The sequence below is a fragment of the Dendrobium catenatum genome, unplaced genomic scaffold (assembly GCF_001605985.2).
Source record: "Dendrobium catenatum unplaced genomic scaffold, ASM160598v2 fragScaff_scaffold_231, whole genome shotgun sequence".
In the NCBI taxonomy this organism is placed as follows: domain Eukaryota; kingdom Viridiplantae; phylum Streptophyta; class Magnoliopsida; order Asparagales; family Orchidaceae; genus Dendrobium; species Dendrobium catenatum.
This window is the reverse complement of record NW_021318693.1, coordinates 676386-686747: the sequence shown is the minus strand read 5'-3', so window position 1 is coordinate 686747 and position 10362 is coordinate 676386. Positions and strand designations below refer to the sequence as shown.

Below are 10362 nucleotides of genomic sequence, written 5' to 3'. Positions count from 1 at the left end.
TAAATGCAGGATTACTAGTGCTTTAAGGCACCATCACATATCATCACAAGGGGGTTTCCTCCCACATAGCGCTAAGTTTATAATCTTCAGCCAAACTTGTCTAGATTTTCTAATTTGGTTGGGGTATTATTTTTGTACTTCAAATGACTTCCACTTTGATCTTTTTCTTTTCTTTTGAATTAACTTCAATATTTCTAGGTAAAGATCAAAGAAATCTACTACTAACAAAAAATTGCAAGCTAACCTAATTGAATTTCCAAATTTTTAATAGAGATAGTTTGATTTTGTTATTGATTCCCTAATTTTATTACTATATATTCCTTTGTTAATTTTTATTTCCAAATCAATTACTTTGATTAAATCTTGGAGAAGATATAAGTCTAGGATTAATAGTAGGTGATTGAGGAATATTCCAATGATTATTACCACCAATATGATTTGACCAATTAAAATTAGGATGATTCCTCTAACCTGGATTATATATATTTGAATAGAGCTATTTTGTCTTCTAAACAAATTAATATTTTCAATCCCTTAACATATTACTATCTTTATTAAATTTTGATCCCCCAATTCAATTTCTAATATAGAATTTACTCCTATTATTATCAGTTTCTAAAAATTTTTTGTAACTTATATAGTTAAGATTGATAAAACATCAAATTCATAAATTTCTCCTACTCTCTTAGGATTTACCCTATTAGTAGGTCATTAGAAATTATTAATAGTCATTTCCTCTATTAATTCATATGCTTCCCCAAAAGGCTTAGATATTAATGAGTCTCTAATTACAATATGAATTATAGCTCTAAGTGATCCGACAATTCCATTTTAAAATGTTTGAATAGCTAACTAATTGTGTAAAGCATGGTGAGGGCATTTTTTTAATTATTTTCATAAATCTTTCCCAACTCTCATAAATAGATTCTCCTTCAAACTGAGTAAAAGAAGTTATATCATTTCTAAGTTTGGCAATTTTTGAAGTTAGGAAATACTTAGCAAGAAATTTATGAGCCAACTCATTCTAAATAGTTATAGAACCCAGGGGTAAAGAATTCAACCACATCTTTGATTTATTTCTTATATAAAAATAATAAATAATATAAGTCTAATAGCATCATCACTAACACCATTATACTTAAATATTGCATAAATTTCTAAAAAATTAGCTAAATGTAAATTGAGAACTTATACAAGAGTTATGCCAAACTAAGAGTTTTGAACCATTTGAATAATGACAGGTTTTAATTTAAAATTATTAGCATGAATTGTAGGTATATTAATGCTCTGATGTATTCCATCTACTAAAGAGTTTGCATAATCCTTAAGGGGTCTATAATGACTTTGATTAAACATAGGTTTATCATTTTAAAAAGAATTCTCTTAATTTTAGAATGAAACAATAAAAATTCCTTTTATAGCTATAAAGCATGCAAACAAAAAGATACAATCAGTAATCAAAGTAATTAAAATAAAAAAAAATATATAAGTAGGTATAACTGTGCAATTAATTTAACAATATATTTAAAATTTAAAAAAAGAAAAAACTTCCCCAATAGTGACACTAAAAACTTGATGGTGGAGACTATAGAGTGCACTTTTGAATTGTTAAAATATTTAGGGCTCTTTCTCCCCTAAATAATTCTTAGGTTTTCTTTGATATATAAAAATATCAAATCTCATTTTATATACTCAAGTATACATGCCAAATTAAATAATAAAATGATAGAGTAGAGTGTCAAACCCACAAGAAAGTATGCTTTTAGAAATCAACTACTACTATTTGCTTTATAAAATTATCCTACCGAAATAAAAATTTTGGTTATGAAGATTTAATCACTGAATAAAAATAGTAAAATAATGGATACAATATTTAAATAAAGTGTTTTGGATTAATGAATGAAAATTGCATATTTTTCTTAGATAGATGAATGCAAATTGCATATTTTTTCAAATAAAATTTTTATTGGTAATATGATTTAGAGTATATGCATCCCTATATCTTTGTTAAGCTTATAGGGGTAAAAATGATATCTGCTGACCTCCTACAATTATATTATATCCTTAAGAACCTAGCATATTTTACATCATAAACCTTGGTATGAAAATATACTATTTCAATATTCCTGGTTATTCATGCATTCTTATGTCAAGGCCATGCATGACATTAAGTTTTAATTGCACATATAATTTATATGTTTATTAAATAAAGAACATGAATATATTGAAAACATAATTAACTTTATAGCATAAGAATCTTCATTAGTACTTTAATATGTTCTCTACATGTTCAATTTAAAACTAGAGAAGCAGCCAGCCATGGAAGAAAAGATAAGTAAACTCATTTTTCTTGAAATCATGGAAGAATAAAAATATAAGTGATTGATATCACCGTGAAGGATCAATGTATCTTCTTTATACTCCTTCCTTAACGTACATAGTTGCTCAAACAAATACTGGCTAAATATTCTAATGATTATATTTAGTACTTCTCTAATCTTTCTTAGAATTGCCTCTAAGATAAGTCTAAAGAAGTACTATTAAAATTAGTTGAATTAGATAAATGAGTGAACTCTCTTACAAACATAACATAACTAATATTTATAGGATAACATAAAAATAGCAAGTGGCACTTTGGAGCATGAAGGCATGGTGTTGTAGTGCTTATAAAATGAATTAGCGCTTCGACACTAGAACTTCTGCACCACTATGGTGCTTGTTGATATGGAATTATTAATAAATAGTTACATCGCTTTGCTATTAGATTGTGTCCCGTGGAAGTTATAACTTCTACATTGTGATGCTATTGACTTTTGAACTTTGCGGTGCCCAAGTGGTAGATTTGGCACAAAGGCGTTAAAGATTGTGATGACATGATGCTTGAAGGCACTGAACACAACACTACTAAGATGGCCATTTTGACGCCTTAGTGTTTCAAGATAGTAAATACAGTGCTACCAAGCAGAAGTGTGGTGCCTCGGTGGTGTGGAATATGCTGCTGTGGCGTGGAATTATTAGATGCCATAGAGCTATCCTTTACTTTAGATTTTTTGCCATTTTTAGTTTTTTCCTGCTAAAAAAAAACTAATACAACATATTTAAACTGATAAAAATACATATAAAAATTTAACATATTTTACACTTATCAATCATCTAAGGATTGATGTTGATTTTTAACTTCTAAAATACAAACTAAACTAAGTTTATGCTTACAAGCAAGGTTTTTATGTATAAGAACTTTATCCAGGTTATTAAAGACATGAACATTCCACACAATAACATTGGACTTATTCATTATGTTTTTGAATTTTTTTGGATCCTTTCTTAGTCCCCTTATATCTTGTGGTAATACTGCCAAAGGCCAGAGCATTAGAGATAGTGTCAGAAGTCACCATCGAAGGATCTTCATTATTTAACTAGTTGAATTTATTTGAAATATGTAACTAGGTAGCTTCCCCAACACCTTCCCTTGGTGGAATAATGGAAGAAAATTAGTGGTCTAAAGGAAGAGTGTTTGATTAGGAATGGAACGAGATATATTAAAAGAAGTTGAGCTAGTCTCTTAAGGGCATGAAGAGTTTAGAGGGGTAATAGCTACTAAATTAATTGGGTCAAAACTGGAGGAACATGGATGGTTCATGAAGTTGATCAACATTTTGTTATGGAGGCAGATCATGTAGAGCATGAATAAGATAATCAAGCTGGGAAGCCTACTAAGCAATCATGTTTACTAAAACTATTAAAGGGACTGAAACACTAACTTTTAGAGGTTGAGGTCTAAACCTTAAACCCCTAGGTTTTTGCTGAGGCTCCTACCACAATTAGGCATAACTTTAGGTAAGTTATTATTAGAATTCAAGTGACAGAAGTTTAAAGCATGAGCAAAAGAACCACTAGATTCACACGGTGATAACTTTTAGTGATACTGAACTTAAAGACCATGGGGTTTACCAGCCACCAAGATAAGGAACTCATATAATAGTTGAGATTTATAGTTAACCTAGACATATATTATGACAATGATAAGATGGGACTTATCGGCTATTAGATGATGAACTATTAAGTGGATACTAATAATACTAGTAATCTTTGAAATCCCTTTAGGATTCTAACATGATAAAGGGAGATCATTGACCTTAATACACAAAGAAATGAAAGTAAACTCTTCACATTTAGAAGAAAAGAAGAGGTGGCCATTTCTAAAAAATAAAAGGTTTTCTGGTTGGTTGGCATCCATCTATGACAACGAGCAAATAGTGGTAATGGACGATAGTGGATGGTAGGCTAGGGCTGAAGATGGGAAACAATGAGTGGTCAGCAGTTGTGGGTGGAGAGTTGTACTAGGTGATAAAGAAGGGTAATAAGTGATGAGGGATAGTAGACATATATAAGGGGCAACAGAAAATGGTGGGTTTTGGCATTAGTATAGTTAGTTTATGGTGAAAAAAGACTTTGGCTAAAAAAGAGCATGTTTATACTAAATAAAAAAAATGAACTATTAAGTGAAAAAAGAAACCAAACACAAAAAAAAATTCATATACCCAAAATTTTGAATAATTTACATTGCTTTTTAAGCAAACCAAACATTCCCATAGAATCACACAATTTGCACTCTTAAAATCATGATCATTTTACTAAAAATTATAATATAGAGATGTCATTAAAATAGAATATTTATTTATTTTTTTCACACACTATGGATTTGATCGGGCACAAATCTCAATACTTTTTAAGTTGAAAAACATTTAATTAAATTCATGATCATCTAAACTTTGATTCTAACAAAATCAAACTGAACATCAAACCTAAATACTTAGAAAGTAGTCCGATCAAAGTCTCTGAGCCCAGATGAAGTAGTTGATGCATAATAGAAAACTTCAACACAATAATTAGAAAATAAAACAATTTCGAAATCTTGAGCATCTTGATAAAATAAATCTAATGTGCTCAATATCATATAATTTTAACATTCTTATGGCACTTAAAGTTGGAAGAATGGAGTATGACCAAGGAAACTAATATGGCCGCCATTTAATGGAGTGTTTCAAAATTTTGTTTTATTTACACACTAGGCCACTCTACAAAAATCAATAAATTATCTTCTAATTTCTATATGGATTATGGTAGAGCTTAGACCTTGGCTTAAGATTTAAAAGAGCTTAGATGGTTAAGGAATCTCGAAGCTCCATTTGAGCACCAATGTTGGACCTCCATCCTCAAATTACTTCCTAACCATCATTATCGGGCCACCACTGATCATTGTAGTGGAATCATCATCTAATTATTATCGAAAGAACACTGTTATTGGACCATTTTCATATAACTCTCGCCGTTGGACCATTACAATCTAACCAACATAATTTATCAACAACCATTGCACAATTACCTAACCACCACTATTAGATAATTATTGTCTTACTAAGGATCTCCAACCTTTATCATGTGACTACAATCCTCTGAATATCATTTCCCAAACCATCCTCTATCCACCATCTCCTAACTATAGTTCTTTGACCATCATCACTCAACTATGATCATTTAACCACCATCATTGGATAGTGATCTCCCAACCACAATTGCGTAACTACAATCATTTGAGCATTATCACCTGATTATGTTCCAGTAACCTATAATAGTTTTGTGTCAAAATTTAGGTAATTGACTTACTATTCATTTAATTATATTTCATAAGTTATGTGGTGCTAAATTAACTCTAGAAAAGTTTAGAATTCGGGAATTATCTGTCCAGCTAGTTAAGGAAATTATCCAACAATAGGTAGGTAACCTATTCTCTATTTCTAATTTTAATTCGATTGTTCCTATAAAATGTTATGCTCAAAAAAATATTTTTCTTAAGTTTTTAGAAAAATTTACAATGTAAATTTTAGTATAATGCTCTGCACTCTATTATGAATAATTTGGCTATAATAATACAATTTTCCATTGGTTAGTATTTTATGTATGAATTTCTTATAATTTTATATAAATGTGTCACTTTTGAACCTTTGTGTAGTGGATAAAATATGATGAATAAGTGTTTTATATAGTAAGTGTGAATTTAGTAATATTCTAAAATATTTGAGTATGTTTATGAAATTTGGAAAATTATTGTAAAACTAGACAGCTTGGACACACTCTATTTAATTCTTTAATTTGCATTGTATGCATTATTATGCATTCCATAATATTTTGGAACTTTGTTATAACAAGGAAAGTGCAATATGAATTCTATGATTGAGCCCAATGCAAATGCACATTTTATACTACCCTGCTTTTTCATGAGCTCTGAATTGGCTCTATGATGGGAATACTTTACTCTATTTTTATTCTACACACTTGCATAATCAACTGAGAGGTGGTAAATGGGAGTTATAAGTGGGCAAGGAAACGTTTGTGTTTTTACATTCATGTTATCATAGAATTTAGTCAATTATAATATTAGAATAAAAATATAAACTCTCTATAATCCTACTTATTTTCTAGGGATGTAGGCTCCATGACAGTATATTAAAATGAGTTTTTTTAAAATAATAAATATCTTAATCCATTTGTTAGGCACCTTACCTCTCTAATCATTATTGCCGGAGAAGAGAAAGAGAGGAGGAAAAGTGGAGAGATAAGGAGAAAAAGAGGTTTTGGAGGTCGGAACTCGAGAATCATCTCTCCAGATAATTAAGGAAATTATCCAACTCGAGGTAGGCAACATATGGTCTATTTCTAATTGAAGTTCTTGTGTTCCTATAAAAACGATATGCTAAAAAGTGTATTTTTTTCTTAAGTTTGGAGAAAATTTCATCATGTAACTTTTAATATAACATAGTGCACTCTATTATGAATAATTTGGCTATAAGAATGCACATTTTTATCAGTTAGTTTGTACAATTTGAGTTTTTGATAATACTAGATAAATGTGCCAGTTATAAACTTTTGTTTAGTTGACAAAATATGATGAATTGGCATTTTATATAGTCTCTCTGAATTTAGGAATATTTAGAAATATTTAAGTACATATATGAAATTTGGAGGTTTTTTGTAAAGCCAGATGATTTGGACGCACTCTATTAATTTTTTAGTTTTGCATTCCATGTGCTCCATTAAGCATTTGGCATTATGGAACTCTTTTATAAATAGAATAATAAATATCTAATGAATAATAATAATATTTTCAAAATAATCAATTTATGCCATAACTAAGTGCAATTGTTTTTGCTTTTCTACTACTTTATTAGAAGCTTCATTATTTTGTATGAAGACAATTATTTAATAATAAAACATTAATTCATTTAATTAGGCAAATGTGCTTTTTTTTTTCTAGTGAGTCATAAGAATTATAATTGAAAATCATAAAAAACATACAATGTGATAACTTTGTTTGACCGATTCTCTCAATTGCCTTAAAATTAAGAAAAAATATTATATAAATCAAATTTAGGAGAAAAATGCAAATACCTAAAAATTTAAGTTTGGCCAATTTGTACGTTTAATGGGCAACTGACCTTGCTCATCAGCATATTATGCTAAATTGCTAGGTCTTTTTAAAAATAAAAATTATTCGTTAAAAAAAGATTTATATAAATTCATATAAATATCATATTTGAATAAAGTTTGTTTATTGTTTAAAATTTAAACTTATATAAATTCATTTACTAATTATGCCTAAAGAATATGTCCTTTATTATTTAATTATAAATTTAATATTTTTAATCAAATTTATATGATGAAGGTATGGTCAATTATTATGCTATATAAATTATCAGAGCAACTTCTTCAATAGTATTATATTATAATTAAAATTTATAGAGCACCTTTATGTCATTCATTTACTTATCCTTTTTTAATGTGATACATTGCATTTGCATTTATCAACACAAGAAGTAATATTCTATAATAGATATGCACATTACTTAGCATTTATTTACATATCATTTTAGTTCATATGTGCTAACTATTGTGCATATCTATTATAATATATTACTTCTTATGTAGATACATGCATATATGCTATATCACATAAAAAGGATAAGTAGATGAATGATATAAAGGTGTTCTATAAATTTTTATTATAATATATTACTACTTATGTGTTGCTAAGAGTCACTTGATCGACATGAATCTCAATGAATTGTTTTATATCAGAAACCGTTGAAATTAAATTTAGGGCAATTCAAACTTGAATTTTAACAGACATGTAGTTAAATGTAATATGTCAACAAAATGTGTTATGACCTTACTCGTTTAAACTACTACCCTGAGGTAGGTCGCAGTGTATTGAACTTGCAATAGTTAATTTCTTTCTAGAGATTTATTTAGGAGTTTTTTTTTTCTTTTTTCAAAGATCTATTTAGAAGGAATATTTTTTTTCCTTCAATATTTAAAACACAAAGCATTTCTATAATAGTAAATAAACAAAAAGTAAAGTATTAACATCTTTTTATTTACTTCATAGAATTATAAAATAAAAAAGAGCCATATATAAGAATTATGGTATAATCTCTCTCTCTCTCTCTCCATCTCTCTCTCTCTCTCTCTCTCTCTCTCTCTCTCTCTCTCTCTCTCTCTCTCTCTCTCTCTCTCTCTTCATAAAAAAAATATATATAATCTTGATTATCAAAAAATAGGTCTATATAATAAACATACATATGATTAGGGTCTTAACAAGTACCAATTATCTCAACTCAAGTGAAGCCTTACCCTTCCTTAAATGTAATTTATGTTGATAAAGTTGAGGTGAGGAACAATAATTCAGTAAGTTACATAAATCTTACTATAAATTCAATATATACTAAAAAAATCTATATGATAGTATAATATCATATAAATAATGAAACATGCTTAAAATAAACCAACATGATATTTATATCATGTGTTGTGACTATTAAGTAATAGTAGGGGTGTCAATATTTGACATGACCAAAAACCCGACCAAAAAAATTTGGGTTCGGGTTAACCCGTTTACCATATGGGTCGGGTTCAGGTTCAACAAGATGACCCATTTCAAATATTGAGTCGAGTTCGAGTTGACTCGAAAACCTTAAAATGACTTGATTTGACTCAGTTTTGACCTCCCACTAGACATTCTCGTGCTCGCTACAGCACTCTAGTTTCTGTAAGTTCACCTCTCCTACATTTGAGACCATGCAAGGTAGGTCAGTCAAGCTTGCCCCTCCCCCCCATATGGCATAGTTCCGACTTCCACGCTCAGGAGGTCTCAATAGGTAGCACATGGGCACGCTCTCCTCTAGCCGTCTCGCGTAACACATCTACACACAAATCGCTGACCACTCCCTCATTGAGCTCGCTCGTTAGATGCTCGCCATTCACGCTCGCACATTCTAACTTGACTCGGGAAAATTCAATTTAGCGAGTCGGGTCGGGTCAACTGGGTAACCCGAAGGGTCAGGTTCAGGTATGAAGTTTTGACCCGTTTACAAAATCGAGTTGGGTTAGGATTAATCCATTTGAACCTGGGTCAATACAGGTCCGACCTGAACCTGACCCGTGGATATATTTTGACACCCTAGGTAGTAATGTTCGCACAAAAATAATTGCCAACAACATATTAGTGTCAAAGGTAGTAATATAGTCATGAGCATGCATGATGTTATAAACAAAATAACACAATGAAAAATAATATTTTATTATGTCATTTTATAATTTTTTTTTGTATTTTCCTATACCCTTTATACATCATTTATTTTTATTTTCCCTTTTCCACTTATACCTCTACTTTTACTTATATCTCCACTTATTGATTTATGTTCATGCATATTAATAGGCATGGATGGATAATTTTAAAGGTGTTTTGCTCTTATATCTCAACTTAAATGCACATAAAATAACACCAATTACAAGCATCTTGCATTTTTCCCTTTCTACTCCTTACACATATTTTTGGATATAAACATAGAAATTTCATGTTATACCCATTCAATTGAAAGAATTTGTTCATGCATAAGAGGTTTTTGTTCTTTCTTACAGTATTTTTTGTTTAAGGTGTTTATGAACAAGCTTGCTTATAAGAGAAATCATTTTATAAGTTTGTTTGTTCGTGAATGGGTCAGTTTGATAGATCGAAAATACTCACTAGATATATTCGTGAACAATCTTTAAGTAATTGGTTGTTAGCAAGCATGGTAAGGTTCAATTGTTTAAAACTTGATAAACATAAAACAAATTGAACATAAACTTAACTCAAACCAAATATGAACATCTATTATTTAAAAAAACAAAGTATGACAACAAACAAAAAAGCTTGAATTGAGTTCAATTTAAGCCTAAACAAGTTAATAATAAGCAAACTCAAACTTGAATAAATATTTGCTCAGCTCAACTTGGTTCATTCGCAACCTAACTTTCAACATG

The 10362-nt window shown here is 29.6% G+C and overlaps 1 non-coding gene across 1 annotated transcript; it reads left to right on the top strand.

Annotated features, from left to right (window-relative positions):
* Positions 1-862: 862 nt before the first annotated feature.
* On the top strand, positions 863-970 carry LOC114579224. Its single transcript, XR_003700134.1, has one exon. It is a non-coding gene; the product is annotated as a small nucleolar RNA R71 (small nucleolar RNA).
* Positions 971-10362: the final 9392 nt, after the last annotated feature.